The sequence below is a fragment of the Alexandromys fortis genome, unplaced genomic scaffold, assembly GCF_014885135.2.
Source record: "Alexandromys fortis isolate MF-2015 unplaced genomic scaffold, M_Fortis_MF-2015_v1.1 scaffold_103, whole genome shotgun sequence".
NCBI classification, from domain to species: domain Eukaryota; kingdom Metazoa; phylum Chordata; class Mammalia; order Rodentia; family Cricetidae; genus Alexandromys; species Alexandromys fortis.
In genome coordinates this window covers 3,361,369-3,382,423 of record NW_026067978.1, presented here as the reverse complement: position 1 = coordinate 3,382,423, position 21,055 = coordinate 3,361,369, and the positions used below count along the sequence as shown (strand labels likewise).

The following is a 21,055-nucleotide window of genomic DNA, read 5'->3' as shown; positions in this document are numbered from 1 at the left end:
TTTAAGAAAAATGTTGGGAATTATTCCATACTTTTTGATGCTTAAAATACTGCTGTTTTTTTTTTAAAGTTTAAATTCAGAGTGAATTTTGGCCTGTTATTTTTTAAAATTGCTCTTACATACTCCTTGACAATTTTGTACATTAAAAACAATACATCTTGTTCACATGTTCCTCGTCTTTTTTCATGTCCTCTCCTTTTTGTGATAATAACCCATTGAGTCCTGTTAGTGTTGCTCCGTGGGTGCTCACTGGCCTTGTTGAGGTAACCACAGACACAGTGAGTTCTTGACAGCACGCCTCCCCTCCTCCAGCTCTTACATTCTTTGATGTTCTATGAGTCTTTTAACTAGTAGGATCAAGACATGTGCACACGCATGCATCTGTGTTGTATTCCTTGGAAACCACTGTCCCTTTTACATTTATTTGATGAACACTAGCCTTGTTTTTGTGAAAGTGGTATATACTATATAGAGAGCAGTGCTTCTCAAACTTCCTAACGCTGTGACCCATTCAGTTCCTCATGTTTGTGGTGGTCCCCAACCATAAAATTATTTCATTGCTACTTCATAACTGTAATTTTGCTACTGTTATGAATTGTGATGTAAATACCTATCTGATATGCGACTCCTGTGAAAGGGTTCTTTGGCCCCCAAAGGATCTCAACTCACAAGTTGAAAACCCCTGGTATAGAGGCTTTTCATCAGTCGCACAAGTGCTAGAACGGCTATTGAAGGGCAGCTGTTTTTAGCCAATGAGCTTGGGAGGTGCTGGGACGTGGCATGGCAAGTCCTCTTACCCTTGGTGGTTTCCATTTTGTTTTCAGTTAAGAAAGGATAATAGGTTTCTTGGGAATGAGGTGACACCCAGTGCACTTGGCTTGTGGAAGATGTTAATAACATTCCATTTCCTTTCTGTTGTACCTATTGTGTTAAAATGTCTTGGGAGTTCTTGAAAGTTCGCTGGGGTCAGGAAACTAGAAGCATGTGAAATTTAGGTGAGCTCCTACATATTTGTGATGACTGTTTAATCTCCCTGATAATGAAAGTGGGTCTTGTGACTTAAAAAGTATCTGACTTTGGCCGGGTGGTGGTGGCACATGCTGTCTCTAATCCCAATACTGGAGAGGCACAGGCGACTGGATCTCTTGAGGTTGAGGCCACCCTAGTCTACAGAGAGTTCTTGAACAGCCAGGGCAATACAGGGAAACCCTGTCCCCCAAAACATAAAAAAATAAAAAGTATCTGATGTCAAGCTGGGCATGGTGGTGCAAGCCTTCAATCCCAGTACTCAGGAGGCAGAAGCAAGTGGATCTCTGAATTTCAGGTTAGCCTAGTGTACCGAATGAGTTCCAGGACAGCCAGGGCTACAGTGTTGTGGGAATTTAGTCTGACATTGGGGTGTCTTGGTCCAATGGGCATGGCCTTCTCTGGTGGTACGTGGCCCAGATACCCCAATAAAAGGCAGGGGTTGTGGGGAGGACTCTTGCTCTTGGACTGTGGAGGGCCACTGTCAGTGGTGTCTTGGTGACATTCCCTGGACCTCCATGATCTCCCGTGGGAATGAGAGGATCGGCAGCTGAAGCAGCAGCAGCGGTTAGGGCTTCGTTCTGTGTTGTGAGTATAATTTTTATTGTGCGCCTGTTTAATAAGCCAGACTTAATCTCAAGAGTTCATTCCCACATTACCTGGCACCCCACGTGGGGCTCAAATCCACAGCCCTAAGATTCAAAGCTGTGCTGCTGGTCATAGACAGGTATAGAACACACACTTATGCAAGGTGCATAACAATTGCTAACATAAACTATATATTTATATAACCATAAATGTATACTTTTCATCATGAGGAGTATTCCTTCTGTTTATATGTAAAACATGTAAAGTGTAAAAGAGCTTCAGGTAGGTTCTCAGATTCCCGAAGGCATTGTTTTCATCAGAACTGACAGCTGTGTGCGTGTTGTTGCTCCTAAAGACCCTCAGAGGGAGACTGTGCAGACCCTGCTCACCATCCTGTAGTCCTAATACTTGGTGGCAAAGCAGGAAGATTGCTGAGACCTCAACTTGGGCTGCATAGTGAGACCATGTCTCAAAAACAACAAAAATAGCCCAGTATGTTTTTTTAAATTCACATTTATTTGCTTGTTTGTTTGCTTATGTATATGTGTGTGCACTCACTCATACATGTGGATGTCAGAGGATACTTGTAGAAGTCATTCTCTTCTTTCACCATGTGGATTCCTGGAATGGAACTTGGGTCAAATGCCCAGACCCACTTAACTATTTCGTTGGTCTGGTGTGTGTGTGTGTGTGTGTGTGTGTATACCTTTTTTTTCCCCCGCCCTGAGACAGGGTTTCTCTGTGTAGCCCTGGCTATTCTGAAATTCATTCTGTAGGGTAGGCTGGCCTCGAACTCCAAGATGTGTCTGTCTCTGGCTCTGCCTCCTGAGTGCTGGGACTAAAGGTGTACACCCTTACACTTGGCCTACTTTTTAAACTTTTAATTGAAATAGAATTATATCACTCCTCCTTCCCTCCAGTACCTCCTAGCTACTCTTATTCAACCCCTCCCACTTTCAAGTTGATTGCCCCTTTTTATTATTGTTACACACACGTGCACACACACAAACCAACAACAAACAGCAACAAAAAAAATCATCTTTGAGGCTGTTTTTATGTATATGGTTTCAAAGCTGACTAATAACTTCAAAATTTCCCCCTTATGCTTAAGCTGACCATCGATATTGCCAGTGTTTTCATCTTGTTTATGTAGCATTTCTGGGAGAGACTGTTTCACAGCCGACTTCCTCGTATTCTGACTCTTACATAAGCTTCCCACCTCCTCTTCCCTGATGTTCTGAGCCATAGAGGTGGGAGCGGTGACAGAGAGTACCCACTGGGGCTGGGTTACTCATAGTTCTCTGGATTGTGCTCATTTGTGGTTCTCTGTGATGGTCTCTCCTTGATGTAGAGAGGCCTCTTTGATGAGGGGCGGTCCTTACACCTACCCAGGAAAGGAGGCTCTTGCTCAAAGAAGCTTTGCAGGTGAAGGGACTGGTGGTCTGCACAGGACACCCCAAGGTCAAGTTCTCTGCACAAAACATTTATTTGTCCCAAAGGGACAGAGGGCAGGGAATAAGAGACAAAGACCAGGAGTTAGACTACAGGTGGAGGGGGGGGGAAGGGAATAAGGGAGAGGGGGAAAGTATTTGTCCAAGGTGTGTGGGGGGGGGGGCAGGCAGGACACAAAGGACTGCCTCAGGATAGAGAGGAGACACACGTGGCCCATAGGCGAACGGCAGTTTATAAAGGTAAAAGGGGAAACCCATGTTAGGGTGAGGTGTGTAATTCTGGTTGGGCATGTTTATTAGGGCAACCAAAAGGGGCTTTTGATTTCTGCACTTTAATACTTTGATATCTAGACCTTGGTAGTCAGCCTCAGGAGGAGGAAGTGGCCAGATAAGGGGGATAGACCTTGGTTGCTAGTTTTAGAGATGTAATCTAATGGTTTTTAACAAGGCAGAGGGTATGGGGGAGGAAGGCAAGGCTGCCAGAGCCATGTTTGCCATGCTTGGGCTGGCTAGAGACCCTTCAGCAAGTCTTGTATTTATATTTTTAAACATCCTTTTAGGTTCTGGAGAGGTGTCTCAGCTGTTAAGAGCACTGGCTCCTCTTCCAGACTTCCTGGGTTCAATTCTCAGCACTCTTATGGCTGCTCTCAACCATTTATAACTGTAGTCCTGTGGGATGCAGTGCTCTCTTCTGATATGCAGACCACATGGAGACAAGATGCCCATATACATAAAACTAGAATATCTCTCTATACAGTGATTTTTACTATTTTTTTATGTTTAGGTATATAAATATTGTGAAGGCTGGGTGTGTAGTTGATACAGTGTTTGCCAAGTATGCACAAAGTTGAGTTCCCAGCACAGCATAGAACCACATATCCATGAGGATCAGAAGAAATTCAGGGACATCCTTCTGATACATGACAAGTTTGAGGCTAGCCTGGGCTACAGAAGACCCTATCTCAAAAGTGACAAATTCTGCCGTGTTATGATTGCCTGCAGTACTCAGGACTGTAACATGACTACAGCTTTGTAGACAAGCAGCTAGTGTAGTAAGCATCTCATTGAGGTTCATGTAACTATGCTATGAAATTTGTATGATAGTCTCACTCATAGGGGTTGCTCAGACTATTTTTGTGGGCAGGTAGTGCATGCCTGGCCAAGGTTTTATGTGGATATGCTTCATTTATCTTTGTGTGTGCGCCTGTACCTTAGGATGGATTTGTAAGATACTGATCTGTGTGCCACCTTTTATACTTCTGACGTGCTAGACTATTGACCAAACGACTGCTTCGTTGTCAGTTCCACTAACAATGTAGAACCCTTTGTAATTGGATATTTTCACTTCACATGTGTTAAGGCATACATACATGTACTATATAGCTCTACTTAATTTCTTTTTATGAGTGCATAATATTCTGTTGCATAGGTGTGTCATATTTTGTTTAATCTTAGAGTTTTCTATGGTTAGTGAAATACTTTTTGATAGAGAAATGGTTAAGTGTAGCTTCATGTACTTACATCCCACTGGGAATTTATTTTTTAGATTAAATTAGAAAAACTTTTTTGTTTTTTAACTTCTGGGCCCTTACTATTTAGCTCAGGAAGCTATCAAATTTTGATGTTCCTTCTTCAGCCTTACATGCTGCTGGGGATGTAGGCATGCGCTGGTCAGATCCAGCATTCCTTCAGCAATTTAGATTGACCAGAGAGAATAATGATCGGTGCAGTAGCTGATTGGGATTGTTCATGTGTAGCCATTGGGTGAGTAGTCTGGAGTCTGGAGATATATTGAGTTTTTAAACATTTTGTACTTTTCAGAGGAAAAAGAACATTTTATTTATTTATTTATTTATTTATTTATTTTTTGTTTTGTTTTGTTTCTGAGACCGGGTCTAACAGTGTCGATCAAATTGGCATCAAAACTCCTGATTGAGCCCGGCGGTGGTGGCGAACGCCTTTAATCCCAGCACTTGGGAGGCAGAGGCAGGCGGATCTCTGAGTTCTAGGCCAGCCTGGTCTACAAGAGCTAGTTCCAGGACAAGCTCCAAAGTTACAGAGAAATCCTGTCTCAAAAAACCAAAAAAAAAAAAAAAAAAAAAAAAAATCCCCAAAAAAACAAAAAAACAAAACCCAAAAACCTCCTGATTGTTGCTCCAGCCTCCGGGTGCTGGGTTTACACATTTGTGTGTTGATGGAGGAAGGTCATTGGTTAATTAAATAAAGAAACTGCTTGTCCTGATATGTTAGAACATAGGTGGGTGGAGTAAACAACAGAATGCTGGGAGGAAGAGGAAGTGAGCTCAGACTCGACAGCTCTGCTCTCTAGAGAGACGCCATGCTCCCCTCTCCTGGGCAGACACGATAGCTCTGCTCTCTGAGGCACACGCGATGAAGCTCTGACCCAGGATGGACATAGGCTAGAATCTTCCCGGTAAGCGCACCTTGGGATGCTACACATCTTATTAGAAATGGGCTAGTCCAGGTGCGAGAGTTAGCCAAGAAGAGGCTAGATATAATGGGCCAAGCAGTGTTTAAAAGAATACAGTGTCCATGTAATTATTTTGGGGCATAAGCTAGCCAGGCGGCCGGGGTGCTGGGGATGCAGCCCCGCCGCTCACATTACTACAGTGTGTCACCAAGAAATTTGTTAAAACAACAACCAGCTGTCTCTTTATTTTAACAGAAATGTATTCAACTTAGAAAAGCAGGATCACACAGTCTTAAGGATGTTAGTATTTTACATCAGTTCTTTTCATTGGCATGCGTTATACATAAACTAATTCCAGATTGCATCTGATAGAACTTCGTTGTCTTGTTTTTTTTTGAGTTAGTCCGAGTGTTGGAGTTTCAGGCATGTGTCACCATGCTAGGTATAAGAGAACCTTTAATTCTTCATACTGACCTCGCAAATTTAATTGATAATACTAAATCTTGCTATTAGGCTTCTAAGATGGGATGAAGGGATAAATACAGGCAGTGCCTGTTTTAAACTTAACAGACTCCAGCCATAGCTTTCAGAGTTCCTTCTGTGAAACAAACTCCAGTCCCTGTTTCAGAGAGGCCATTTATATAGGACATTTGGTGGTGATAAAATTTTTGGATAGGTGGAGACAGGAGGATCAGGATTTAGGGTCATTCTCAAGGTGTATAGATTGGGGGACCAGGAGTTTCAGGCTGTCAGGACCATGTGAAACTGTCTTAGTGTCCCCAGCTCCCCGCAAAAGGTGGTCTGGAAGAGTTAGAATCGAGGTCACTTTTGAGTTAATATATTCAAGAAGACAGGCCATAGTTGTGTCCTGGAGGTCAGGAAGTTGAAACTGGCAGGTGGCTGTAAGAGCTGAGTCTGCTGCTGGTGGCAGCAGCTTCTAAACACTCTGAGGATCCTCCCACTCACGGGCTCACTTCTGCTCCTACCTCTAAGGAGCTGCTTAGGCGAAGCCCTGTTTACGTTCCACTTGTTAACTATGAGAAACAATCTGGAAAATGTAGGGGATTAAAAAAAAAAAAAAACTTTTCTGCCCCTGAAGTACAGGAGGGAATGTCTAGCAGAATGTGAATATCTTTCTGTCATTTTATTTGATCACATGGCTTTGCGTGTCTTATATTTTGAAGGTGGTAATAGTAAAAACTTTTCAACTTTGATTTGATATGTTCTGAAATGTTATATTAAATGTGAACAATTAATTTTGTTGTTTACATAAAGTGGTTTGTCAGGCCTCATGTTTTCGGTTGGAAATAAGCAAGCATTTGTAAAATCCTTTCATAGTGTTTCCTGTCTGTAGTGTTGAAGTATGGCAGTGGATGTAACTATAAACCTTTATTTTTCTGTTTTACTGCTGGGTTTTTATATAGTTGAATTAATGCATACTTTAAATGTACTGTTTGGTTTTGTAACTTGGTTACAGACTTGTGTGTGTGTTTCAGGTGTGTATGTGCCACAGCTTGTATATATAGGTGAGAGGATAATCTTGGGTATCTTGTCTTGTTTGAGACAGGGTCTCTTGTTCACAGGCTGGCTGCCTTGTGGGTTTTCTTGAGCTTCTGTCTCTGTAGGAGCATTGCGATCAGAGATGTACTACCATTCTTGGCTTTACATGGGTACTGGGGATTGGAACTTAGGTCTTCATGCTTGTGCGAGGACTTTTCTTGCTGAGCCATCTCCACATCCTATGTATTTTTTTTAAAATTCAGTTTATCTTTATTTATTTTGCTGAAATGAGATAATATTCAAAAATAATGTGTGACAGGTCAGTCATGGTAGCATATACCTTTAATACTCTGAGGCAGAGGCATGTGGTTTTCTGAGTTTGAGGCCAGCCTTGTCTATGTAGCAAGTTCTAGGACAGTCAGAAATATACAGAGAAACACTATCTCAGGGGGGAAAGAAAGCTGGGTGGTAGTGGCGCCCGCAACCTTTTATCACAGCACTCAGGAGGCAAAGGCAGGTTGATGTCTGTGAATTCAAGGCCAGCTTGGTCTACAGAGTGAGCTCCAGGATAGCCAGGGCTACACAGAGAAACCCTGTCTCTGCCCCTTGTCTCTCCTCTTCCAATAAACCTATGTGAGCCTTGTTGCATGGCATGACTTTTCTTCATGGCGATGTTAAATCAATTACAACAGTATGTATATGTGTATGTTTGCCTGTCATAGGAAAGAGCAGTTTTGAGTGTGTCATAGCATGCATGTGGAGGTCAGAGGACAATTTACAAAGGGTTCTGTTCTTCTACCAAGTAGGTTCTGGGGATGTAACTCAGATTGTCAGGTTTGGTGGCAATCACATTGTAAAAATAACTAAGGGAGATCTTGGTGGTGTCTGGCCTTGAACAGCAAAACAGAAAGGTAGGAGTGAAGAAAGACGCCCTTGTTTTTTGCTTGGGAAATAAGTAGAAGAGAAGAAATGGAATAAAATAAGATGGACGGAATTGAGGTGGGAAAGTGGTAAGGAAAAAGTGGAGTTAAGGTGAGGGCAGAGGTCACACGTCTTGGTGGAGATGTGCTGCTGTGGTAGGCTGTGTGCATTCAGACTGAAGGGCACCAGGGCTGAGGAGCTTTGGGTTGGGAGTGTGGGTTTATCAATATACATGTGCTTAGTGAGCTCAGCTGGTGGAAACAAGCCAAGGAGCCTTATGGAGTGAAAGACAGAACTCAGAAGTCCAGGACTAATGTGCAAGCAAGTAAAAATCTGCCCAAATTATGTGATCTGAAGAGGGAAAACTGCCCTCAGCAAGCTCCATTCACCTTGTCACATGTAACATGAAGGGGCTGGCTTGTTGGGGTTTTCTGTCCCGCCTAGTATCCCACAGCCGGCAAACCCCAAAGAAAATCACACAGAGATCTCTCTAAGTTATAAAGCTGATTGGCCCATTAGCTCAGGCTACATATTAGCTCTTGTAGCTTATATTAACCCATTTGTCTTATCTATGTTAGCCACATGGTTTGGTGCCTTTGTCAGCAGGGCAGCTCACATCCTCAGAGTCTGGTCAGGAGTGGGAGGAATCAACTTCCTTCTTCCCAGAATTCTCCTGTTCTTATTGCATCATTTCTACTTCCTGTCTGGTTTTTCCGCCTATACTTCCTGCCTGGCCAATCAGCGTTTATTTAAAACATGATTGACAGCATAAAGACAATTCTCCCGTACCACTTCACTTCCCCCTCTTTTTTTTATTTTTTTTATTTTAAAAAAACAACAAAAGGAAAATATCCATAGTCCATTTTTTGGGAATGTGGGCGAAGTATTCCAGGCTACTTCCAGCTGGTTAGGGGTGCTGATAATATTATGGGGACCTAAAGAAAATTTAGAGTTATTATCAAGTCCTGACTGAAGTATCCTGGCTCCAGGTGGCCACACCCAAGCCAGATGTGATTGGCTGAGCTTCCCCATCAGTCACAGTGCCTGAAATCCCAACTGGTATTATTGTTTGGATTAAACATTGTCTTCTAGGAGTCCCTGTTAAAATGTAGTTATCTCCGAAGGACTAAGTTTTTAATGTTATTGTGATGGTCATATATTTACATCGCTAACCTTTATTTTAGAATTCGGATAGAAATATAAGAAAGATTAAATTTGGAAAACATGACACTGTCCTGAAACATGAGATTAAAGAGAAATCTTACACTTGGAGCCTGGGTTGAAAATGGGTAATGGTGTGTTGGCGGAGCAAAAGGATGCTGTTACCAAAAAGGGACTGTGAGAGAACTGGGGAGGCGGGATATTTTAAAGTCCAACTCTTGGAAGGCAAAGGCAAGAGGATACAGAGTTTCCAGCTAGTCCGTTTAGTGAGGCACTGATCAACAACGGAAGGAGGAGGTGAAAGAACATGTTGAAAACAAAATATAGGGAAAAATCTGAAGGCATTTCAGTTTTAAACAAGGATGACCTTGTAATTTATAATTTTACTAGAATTTTGTTATAATTTATTTGAACTGGATATCCTGAGATAGAGATAGGAACGACTGTGAAAATCATCATAAATTGGGACCACAATGGATGGTCCGTATACAAGCTTATAATAAATCTATTTCATTAGTAACATAATGAAATATTTTAATTTTTAGTTGTTGTGTGTCAAGCATTATACTAAGCTAATGGCATTGTATTCATTTTATAGTTAATGAAACCAAACGTGTGTGTGTGTGTGTATAATAACTTGTTTACAATTCTTCTGGTGGTCAAAACTGGAAATTGTTTATTTGACTATTGATACAGTCTAGGTCAACTGTAGTTCAGGCTGACATAAAATTCCTCTTTTCTGTTTGTGTTCCACATTGTTGGGGTTGTGTCTGTGGATCATCACACCTGGCTCCAGCTCACTGGTAGTACTATATTGTACTACAGTTGCTGTGCCTGTGCTATGTATTTTAAAATGTCCTGACTTTAGACTGTTTAAACAGGTGATAGCGTGATATAACATCACATAATTACATTCTAGAGTCTTTGTGCCAGACCATGTCATAAGCATTTCACAGATATTAACCTAATTTAAACCTTAATAATTTTATGGATTGTTTTCATTTTGTAGTTCAGCAAATTGAGGCTTGCAGAGGGTATGTAGCTTGCTTAACTTTAGCCCATCTAATAAGTGGTGGAGCTGGAGTTCAGGCTCAAGACCCTCTTTTCTCACTGCTGTGTTGTATTTCATACACCCACAGGTAGTAGTTGTTTCCCTTCATCTGGAAGTCTCCAGACTTTCCTCACAGGTGATGTGGCTTTGCATTCCTACTAGCAGATCACTTTCATAACTCCTCTCTCTCTTGTACATGATGATTGGACATTTGCATCCTTTCCCACCATGTTTTGAAACATCAACAATTAGAAGTAGGCTTCCTCTTTTAAAACTTGGCCTTATTTACGCTATCCTCACTTCTAATGGATTTTGAACTATAGAAACGATTCCTAGAAGTCTAACCTTTGTCTGTATACTTTGTCAGTAAACCTACTACATCTAGGAATGTGAGCAGCACCACCAGATACAGCAAAATATATCAGGACTGTAGAGTTAACAGTGTACCTCTGCTACTTGGTTATCCAGATTACTTTTCCCTTAAGCTATTTATGTGAATGGTTATATTTTTTGTCGTTTATTTACAGAGGAAGTAAATAGCAGAGGTTCGTTGCTTAAATGTGTCAAACTTAAATGCATTGAAAGGGTCCAGCTTTCCTTTCCATGTAAATCAATGTTGCTACAAATCAGTGTTGCTACAAATTATCAGTCGGCAGTGAGTTATTTGGCTTTAAGCAGAATAATTGCACATTTAAAAACTGTTCAGTTTGATAACTTTGCCATACATATATGCCTATGAAGGGATACCACACTTGAGCTACAGGAAATCAGAAACTGGGAACAGACAGTGGACCAGAGCTTGCCTGGGGTGCCCAAGACAGTGGTGTGACCCCAGCACCACAAAAACCACTATAACAAATATAATTGAAAATACCTGTCACCCCAAAAGTTTGCTTTCAGCCATTTGTAGTCCTTTTCATTGCCTACCCATACCTATTTCCAGGCAATTGATACACCTACTCTTTGTTACTAAAAATTAGTTTTTGATTTCTTCCTGTGTCTCTGTCTCCGTCTGTCTCTCTCTCTCTGAGACAGAGTTTCTCCAGTCTTGGCTGTTCTAGATCTCACTCTGTAGACCAGGCTGGCCTCCAATTCACAGAGATCCGCTTTCCTCTGCAACACCTCTGGGTGTTGGGATTAAAGGCGTTTGTCACCATTGCCTGGCTAGTTTTTGTTTTCTAGAATTTATATAAATGGCTTTTACAACATACTCGTGTTTGTGTGCATGTATGCATGTGCGTATATGTTTGTTTCCTCACAGTGCTGAAGATAAAACTGTGGTTTTTGTGTATGCTTGCCAATTGCTATACCATAGACCTACACACTCAATGTGAGTGGGTTTTCAATGAAGCATAATTGATAATTATTTTTTAATTCACAATGGATATATGGTAAATTGTTTTTGTATGAGGTGTGTGTGTGTGTGTGTATGTGTGCTTATTCATGTATGGATATGTAAAGACCAGAGATATGCTGTCTTCCTTTGACACTCTACCAAAATTTTTTTTACATTTACTTATTTATTGTATGTGTGTATGTATGTGTGTATATATGTGGGTGTATAGATGCATATGTGCGGAGGTCAGAGGGTAGTTTGCGGGAACTGGTTTTCTTCACTGTGAGGATCTCTGAGGTTGAACTTAGACTTGACAGCAAGTGCTCTTACTCAGTGACCCACCCCACTGGCTGCCTCCCTTGTATATTTTGAGGCAGTTTTTCTGTGAACCTGGAGCATGGCGTTTTGACTATTCTGGCTGACCAGCAGATCTCCAGAATCCACCTATTTTGGCACCCTCATCACTGGGTCACAGATGTGTGCCACTGCATCCAGCTTTTTATGTTTGTGCAGGGCACCCATACTCAGATCTCCATTCTTGTATGGCAAGCACTTTACCTACTAAGCCATCTCCACAGCCCTAGAGTAGTTCATTCATTGTTGCAACCAGGCATGTTCATGTTGTTTTTTATGTTGTCCTCTGCAAAGTTCACCTTGAGAACCAGGTAGCTAAGTTATGCACACACGCACGCACGCACACACGCACAATCTCACACTGTTTTATGTCAGTTTACAGTTTTGTATTAGGTTGCATTCATAGTTCCCACACGTGTGGTGCATGGCTGTAAGTGCCTCCCTGAGTGAAGGTTATGCTCCTGTTTACCCGTTCACCTATCTACAGGCAGTTGCAGTTGTTGCCTTTTTTTTTCTGTTAAATAAGAAAAAAATAAACACTTTAGGCTTATTTAAATAAATCTGAATTTGAGTAAAGAATGATTTTTATGAATTAGGCAATGCTCATAATCATAAAAGATCCAGAGAGTTTTGTCTAACTGGGTATTGAGTCTTTCTAGATCTATACAAAAAAGGGAAGTAAAGTCAGGTTCGTCTCTTTCTCTTCCTTTTGGGTGTGGTCTGGCCTGTTGGCAGCCTGTGCTTGGCTGAAGTTTGACTTGTGATTGGGTGAGACTCAGCTGTTCTGCCAGTCAGTTAGGTTTTCTGTATATTTACATAGTGAGTTAGGTTGCATTTCATTAAAAAATTTTAATCTTATAAACTTTCAGTTATAAAAATTTGCAAATAAATAAAAACATCACATGCCAAAATTAACCAAACCCAAACACTATACAACTTAATGTATTTCATAGTGTAGAGACTGAAGTATAGAGATAGTCTCAAGTCAGTGACTTTCTGCTTTTTATCACCTGTTGCAGTAAATTGCTGTGATGTTTTACAGATGTCCCCTAGGGATGCAATAGCTGCATTGTATGACACTGGTGGGGTGGGGTTGGTTTTTGGTATGTGTGTGGTTTTTTGTTTGTTTGTTTCGTTTTGTTTTTCAAGATAGGGTTTCTTTGCTTAGTCCTTGCTGTCCTGGAACTCACTTTGTAGACCAGGCTGGCCTCAAACTCAGAGATCCTCTGCCTGTGCCTCCTGAGTGTTGGGATTAAAGGCATGTGCCACCGCTACCTGGCTTGTGCATGTGTGTTAAAGCAGCTACAAAATTAAAAAAAAAAAGACTATGTAATTCAAATTTGTACCAGCAGCATTTGGAGGACACAATCAGTTGTTCTATCTTTGCAATGTTTTTGGTGCTAAGGATTAAGCCTGGGGCATTGTGCACACAAGGCAAGCAAGCCTACCACAACTTAAACAGTTGAATATACAACTTCAACAAAGCAGTGGAAACTTAGGGAAGAGTTGCCGTTTGTTTGTATGGCTGGGATTGGAGGATTGACTTGTCCTGGCAGTGCTTTTAGGGGGTGAAGACATTGGATAGTGCTGACATGAGATGCAGTGTGGTCCCTGAGATGAGCAATAACGAAAAAGAAGTGATTAGGATTACCAGTTGAGCTTGTGCATGCTAGATTTTAGGCTCGTTGTTGCTTAGTGTGTTACGTGTTTGTTTGTTTGGATGTTTCTATATGAAAAAAATAGCTTAGCTTTGATATGGGCCTGATCACACAGCTACTGATATTCAGAATTAGAACTCAAATCTACAGCTTTCTGACTCAAACCTAATGTTTCTATTTCATGTTATTGTATATTCCTAAATCAAGAAAACATGTTTGAGGGGGCTGGAGAGATGGCTCAGTGGTTAAGAGCATTGCCTGCTCTTCCAAAGGTCCTGAGTTCAATTCCCGGCAACCACATGGTGGCTCACAACCATCTGTAAGGAGGTCTGGTGCCCTCTTCTGGCCTGCAGGCATACACACAGACAGAATATTGTATACATAAAAAATAAATAAAATAAATATTTAAAAAAAAAGAAACCACATTTGAAAAAAAAAAGAAAACATGTTTGAGTTTGACAATAATACAATGTTCCCTGTGAGCTATTAAAAAATACATACCAGTGGGGGCTGGAGAGATGGCTCAGAGGTTAAGAGCACTGACTGTTCTTCCAAAGGTCCTGAGTTCAATTCCTAGCAACCATATGGTGGCTCACAACCATCTGTAATGGGGTCTGGTGCCCTCTTCTGGCCTGCAGACATACATGGAAGGAATGCTGTATACATAATAAATAAATAAATATTTAAAAAAAATACATACCAGAGTTTGAAAGCTCAGATGCTTATGGGGTCCAGACAGGTAACTGTGAACTAGGTTACACTGAACTAGGGTAGAGTGGCAGCATCTGTGGAGAGCCAGCCAGAAAGCCCACGCCCATCCAATCTGGTAGTGCTCCACGTAGGAGTAGACCTCATGTTGTTTGATTTTATTTTTTCAAGAGAGCAGAAATCTGAATTTTTCTTGTGAAGTCTTTAAATTTGTCAATGTAGGAACATGTTCTTTAACACAGTGTGTAAGCCAATCTTGTGTGTATCCACTGAAGACTTGTTACCTGGATTCTGCTCAATGGGTCATAAGTTGTATCTTGCATACCATGGAAGCAACGATCAATTTATATGATGAGAAAAGGGTGTAACTTTGTGTAATAAGCATGTTACAGGCATTGAAAAGTAGATTGTTTGTTTAAACATGGTGCTTAGCGAGTCTAGCATTTGAGTTTAGTCTTCATGTTGTATCATTTAATGATATGGATGGAGGAATTTCTCCCTGCCTCTTGTGCCCCCTAATTGCATGCTTTCGTTTGCAGATAGGGCCAGTTTTGAGTGAAACGGGAAAACTAAATGAGAAGAAATCTTCCAGGAGCAACTTCTGCTGCTACTGCATCTGCAGTCACCTGTGTGTGTCGTGTGGAACTGTCTTCACTCAGAGATAGCTGAATAAGTGGCCGCATTGTGAGTGGTAAGTCTGGCCACTGATGGCTAGTTATTGAAGTGATGGCCCAAAAGCAGTCTGCTTTCTTTGCGTTCTTAGCACTAACCATTAATTAGTTCATTTTGTCAGAGTCCAGAGTGTGGTTTTGATCTTCAGGTTAAGCACAGCCGTTCCATTGCCTTTGCGACGGTCATGACAGTTGTCATCTCATGGCCATCGTTCAGTTAGTCACAATACATTCCACATTTTATCAATAAAAGCAGTCAGTAATGGTTGACTACTCTTCAAAGCCATTTAAAAAATCTACTGAAGCGCTGGGTGATTGTGGCGCCTTTAATCCCAGCACTTGGGAGGCAGAGGCAGGTGAATCTGTTTGAGTTCAAGGTCAGCCTGGTCTACAAGAGCTAGTTCTAAGATAGTTAGGATTGTTACACAGAGAAACCCTGTCTCAAACAACAACAACAACAACAATGATGAAACCAAACATACAAGCAAACAAACAAACAAAAATCTACTGGAAGGTAGACATGGTGGTGCATGCCTTTAATTATAGCACTTGGGAGGCATAGGCAGCCTGGTCTATATAATGAGTTCCAGGATAGCCAGGACTATACAGAAGGACTCTGCCTCACACAAAAAACAACAACAACAGAAATATGTACATTTTCCTCTATCCAGACCATATTTATCCTCTCTTCATCATGTAATCTAATAAATAAGGATTGTTGAGGCATGTGTAAAAGATAGCAGCCCCTTCCATCACAGTCTCCAGGTTAAAGAACACACACACCCTTCTGAGAGGAAGGGATGGTGTTTCCCACCACACAGTCAACACTGGTAGGGACGGGATTTAAGAGTTCGATAGATTCTTTTGGCTATCCACTTTAAATAAAATTTAAAAAATACAGTTCTCTAAAATAAAGGGGGAACCTAAAACTTTAAAATCGAGCTTTTAAAAATAAAATTGCATGTTCTAAGGGCAAAAACCTATTAGAAAAATCATAAAAGTGCTTTAAAATTCTTTTGCAAATGCTGAGTGAACATTTCATGTAGAGCTTGACAGCTGCAAGAAGGGAAGGATCTAGGAAAATCAGTTGTTTAACATGCATTTAGTCTTTTTTCTTGTATTCATGTGTGCTTAATACACTGATTCGGTTTTGATTACGACAGATAAAATGCCAGTAATTGTGCACTTTTAGGACTGGGTCTCATGTCTCTTTCTCTGAAGTAGATATTGTGTGGTCAAGTCCTCAAGGGAGAGTGTCCCTTCCTCTCTTTTCCTGCTTTCTTCCACTGTAAGTGCATCTGGGGAGCAGACTACACTCCAAGGGACGTTTCCAGCCTGAATTCTTGTCCCTAAAGTCATTGGTGTTCTTAAGTTCTTTGTGCTGCAAGAAGTCTAGTGTCCTACGAACATTGAAAATACTGTTTAATAAAAATCTGGCCTTGGTTTTTACTTTGACTTTGAGTATTTATCTGTTTACATTCAGCTGAAAATAATTAATCTTTGTAGATTTGTGTTAATGTTTCTCATCAGATAGATTAACTCATAAATTGTCTCTCGGAGCAAGGCCAGCAGTTGTTATGAATTTTATTGAGAGAGCCAAAGGGCATGTGTTCCTAATGAAAATGGAGGAGAGTAACCCATCCATAAAATTCTCCAAGCAGCTGTTAGGCCCTCAGTACAATAGCAAAGAGTGAATCCTTTCAGTTTTCCCAGTTTTGTCGGTGAAATTATTCTTGGTTGTCACAGAGTGCTGAGTCTTTCCCCCAAGTGCTGTTTCTCAAGTCACGGCCATCGCTCATGACCACACCACTCATTTTACACTCATTTGAAAATAACCTGCTAGACGTTGACGCTGCTGCGCAGTGCTGTCTGTCATGGCCTCTTGCATTGTCTAAGGCTGAGCTGCTGCCTTTGTCTTGGTGTTTAAGTTGGCTGAGAGGGACGTGAGTGGTTTTGTGCCTTGGGAAGGGCGGAGCGCAGCCCTCCCTCACTGTGAGTTTTGAGAAGAGATAATGAAATCCTTTATATCCTTCTCCATAGACCAGCATTTCAAAGACTCCATTTTAATAAGAATTGGTTGTGCAGCTGCAGCCCTGGCAACAAGGCCTGGGTGAGAAGAATTGGGGCAGCATTCCAGAAACAGGGCTTCAGTGGTCTCCTGTGGAGCCGTGCTAATGAAACAGATGAGAACATAAAGCATTTCATAGAAATAAGCCCAGTACTTTGTGTTGGTATAGGGGATTTTGAAATTTTCCACATCTATTTTATAAAAACTGTTATAAGCCATTATTCATCAAGAGTAGTTATCTAAGTATATTTTTAAAACTCTGTATATTCTTGAAAGTTAATATTTCTGTGAATTATATTTTATCTAAAATGTAATTGTTGTTGCCCATTTTTGGTGAAGTCCAGGTGTTTTCAAAATATGGTACCAGATACATCAGATGTTTTAAAGACAAAATTTGTTGCTGAGGAAATGGCTCAATGATTAAGAGCACTGGTTATCTTGCAGAGGATCTTGATTCAGATCCCAGCACTTACATGGTAGCTCGCAGCCATCTGTAACTCAAGTTCCAAGAGATCTAGTGCCTTCTGGTCTCCATGGATACCGGGCCCATGTGTTACACAGAAACACATGCAGGCAAAGCATTCATACATATAAAATAAAAAATAAGTATCTTAAAAAATAAAAATAATAATTAGATTTATTTTAATAATGTTAGATTTTAAATGGTCATCTTATTTTCATATAAATTTCCTGTGATTGTTATACTATTACAATGGTTTTAGGCAATACAACTTGTTAAACATATTCTTATAGCATTGGCTATAACAGCTGTAATTAAACCATAATTAAACAACTACCTAGCCATTTGACTTTACCTATTTTTTAAATTCTGTTTTAAGAAGTATTTCCATTATGAATTTTTGTGCATATAGGTTTTTTCTTTCGTTTGAGTTCTTTATAGATTACTAATTGTGGAAATTTCAGATTACTTTCATAAAAGGCCTGAAACTCACATATATATGGTTGCCAGTGTCTTAATTAATTTTTTTTAAACTATTGCTGTTATGAGAACAATTTATAGAATTTATTTGGGGCGTATGATTGCAGGAGGTCAGAGTCATGAAGATGGACTACATGGAAAGTAGGGGTGGCTGGGCAGCAGCTGAGACTCACGTCTTGAACCCCCAGCAGGAGGCAGAGGGCACACTTTGAATGGCATTAGTCTTTTGAAATCTCAGAGCCCCAGTGAGACACATCTTAATCCTTCCCAAATAGTTGCACCAACTGGGGGCCAAGTATCCAAACATGAGCCTATGGGAACCATTCTCCTTCAGACCACCACACTTTCCCTGTTCCCTTCCCAACACTGAATACTGCTACATTTTAAAATAGAATAGTTATGAAATAGTTGCTGGTTTGGGCTTTATTTATTTTATGTGCATTGGTGTTTTGTCCACATGTACGTCTGTGTGAGGATGTTGGATCCTCTGGAACTGGAGTTACAGACAGTTATGAGTTGCCATGTGGGTGCTGGGCATTGAATCCCAGTCTTCTGGAACAGCCAGTGCTCTTAGCCGCTGAGCTGTCTCTCCAAATTATATGTGTGCGTGCTTGTAGGTTATAGTTTATTAAAAATGATTTTAATATATATTTAACCACAGCATTAAAAGAGAGTGGAGAAATAGAGGAGTACACTCTCCATGGGCTTCTCTAGAGAGTCTCCAATTTCCATTTCTTTAATTAGAAGCAGTGAACATTTTAAGTTTTCATTTTCTGCTGTGGCTTTTCACACTCAGTCCTTGTTATTCCTCTTCTGAAAATCCATTAGTTTTATTTTTAGTTAGTGCCTTGAGGAATCTCTCAAAAGTTAAGTTTCCGTTTAGTCTTTATGTATATATAGTTTAATGTGTTTCAAGTACTGTTTATAGCTGACGAAAGCAGACACGATGTGGTCACCTGATGAGGTCCTTTAGTCTCCCTCTTCAGCACGGCACCTCTCTTCCTGCTGTGCTGTGGATTCCCATGGACGAGGCAAGTCAACATTGTTTAGCCTCTCGGTTCAAGGAGCCAGTGGTTCATTTCATTGTTTGGCCACAATAATTGGTTCCAGTGACCATGTCAGACAAGTTGATCCAATTAAAGTGCAGCTTTAAATTTTTATTTATTTTTATTACCATTAAGTTGTATTTAGTCCTTTCCTGCCTTGTATAGGACTCCTACCAACCCCTCACCCCCAAACAGGGTCTGTATGCAGATCTTACTGGCTTTGGATTCTGATTCATGCTGACTCTGCCCCCCCCCCCCCTTGCCCAGTACTGGAATCACAGGCATAGGTTACCACGTCTAGCCTCTTTTCTTTGAATGGTTTAAAATTTTTAAAAATCAGCCGGGCGATGGTGGCGCATGCTTTTAATCCCAGCACTCGGGAGGCAGAGGCAGGCGGATCTCTGAGAGTTCGAGACCAGCCTGGTCTACAGAGCTAGTGCCAGGACAGGCTCCAAAGCCACAGAGAAACCCTGTCTCGAAAAAAAAAAAACAAAAACAAAAAAAATTTTTTTAAAAATCAGTAAATTCCCTTGTAAGACAGAAAACTCCAACTTTATTATAAACACTCCCTCAAAGGAGAAAAACAAACATTTGAGTATTAATCACACATTACACTTAATGTACTTTGACAAAGACTCTTGTCTTATTTTAATTTTCATAATCCTAAGAGGCAAATACTATCTTTACCTTGGGAATGAAGAAATCACAATTCAGATACATCAGGCAAGCTAATAAAGTCTTGTTCAATTCTCCCTTAAGTTATAATCATATATGACACATTGTGTCTAAAACTAGATTTCATCGACAGCCTGTCTAGATGGAGATCTTCTCTGGTGGAACCTCAGAGTTACTTACTATTCATGTGCTTTGAACTTTCCCTCCATCAGGGACTGTGAGGCAGGTGCTCATGCTATTGCACGGTTTCTGCTTGTGCAGCTTAATGAATGCGCCCCAGCCTGTGGGCTGCTTTTGTGCTCTAAGGATCCTGGCTGAGTCCTGGGACTGGGTAAAGTTTCCAATAGTGAACCGCCACTTCAGCAGACAGTGAAATGGAAGCCGACCGAAGTTGGCTACATGCTACATTACGTGCAGTATGGCTGCCGAGTAATCGTTAAACAGTGTCTAGTACTGTCTAAATCCAAGTAAATTTTTCTTGATTTTTAGTAATACATGGATGTGTGTGTGTGTGTGTGTGTATGTGTGTATACGTACATTTGGAGGATGTCAGGTGCCCTGGTTTCTGTTTCTCCCTTAGTCCCTTGAGGGAGAGTCTGTCACTGAACATGGTGATTTGCAAGGTTGGCTAGGTCAGCAAACCCCATCAGTTTGCCTGTCTTCACTTCCCACAGTGCATAGGTCACAGGTGTGTGAACCTTTTCTGAGGGTATAGGGGATCATTGCAGGTCCTCAGGCTTGCACAGCAAATACTCTTACCCTCTGTACCCCCGCTCTGGCCCCTAAAAATGTTTTTTTTTCTTTCTATAGCTCTGACTGGTCTCAAGTTCACAGTCCTCCTCCTCAGCCTCTGGAGTGCTGTCACTCCCTTCTGATTATAGGCATAACCTCTCACGCCTACCTCATCTACTAGTCTCTGTCTGTCTGTCTGTCTGTCTGTCTGTCTGTCTGTCTGTCTGTCTCTGTCTCTCTCTCTCTGTCTGTCTCTCTGTCTGTCTCTCTCTCTGTCTCTCTCTCTGTCTCTCTCTCTCTCTCTGTCTCTCTCTCTCTCTCTCTCTCTCTCTCTCTCTCTCTCTCTCGATTTAGAGGCCACAGTAAGCCAGATGCCAGGCACTCTGTGGACACTGCTTGATTGTCAGTTATCTGTTTCAACTGTGGTGTTAATTTTGGTAATACAGTTGGATGCAGTTTTTTGTTAAAGTAAAAACACAATGTGCCAAATGTGGTGGCGCACGCCAGCACTCAGGAGACAGGGGCAGATGTTTCTCTGTGAGTTCAAGGCCAGCCTGGTCTCCAAAGCGAGTTCCAGGACAGGATCTGAAACTACACAGAGAAACCCTGTCTCAGAAAAACAAGCAAGCACACAACGAGGCCTGGTGTGGTGTGTGTCTGTAGTCCTAGCTGCTCTGGAGACTGAGACGGGAATGTCACTTGAGCCCAGGAGTCAGGTCAGCCTAGGCAAGACAGTGA

The 21,055-nt window shown here is 41.2% G+C and overlaps 1 protein-coding gene across 2 annotated transcripts in view; it reads left to right on the top strand.

Moving 5' to 3' along the window:
• Window positions 1–21,055, top strand: part of Cdc42se2 (CDC42 small effector 2) — a 71,376-nt gene that overhangs the window by 16,238 nt on the left and 34,083 nt on the right. The window contains exon 2 of one of the 2 annotated variants that reach the window (XM_050157721.1): window positions 14,725–14,876. The exons of the other annotated variant lie outside the window; for it this stretch is intronic. The gene's annotated coding sequence lies outside the window, so the exon portion shown is untranslated. The remainder of the gene's footprint in view (window positions 1–14,724; window positions 14,877–21,055) is intronic. 2 annotated transcript variants of the gene reach the window in all.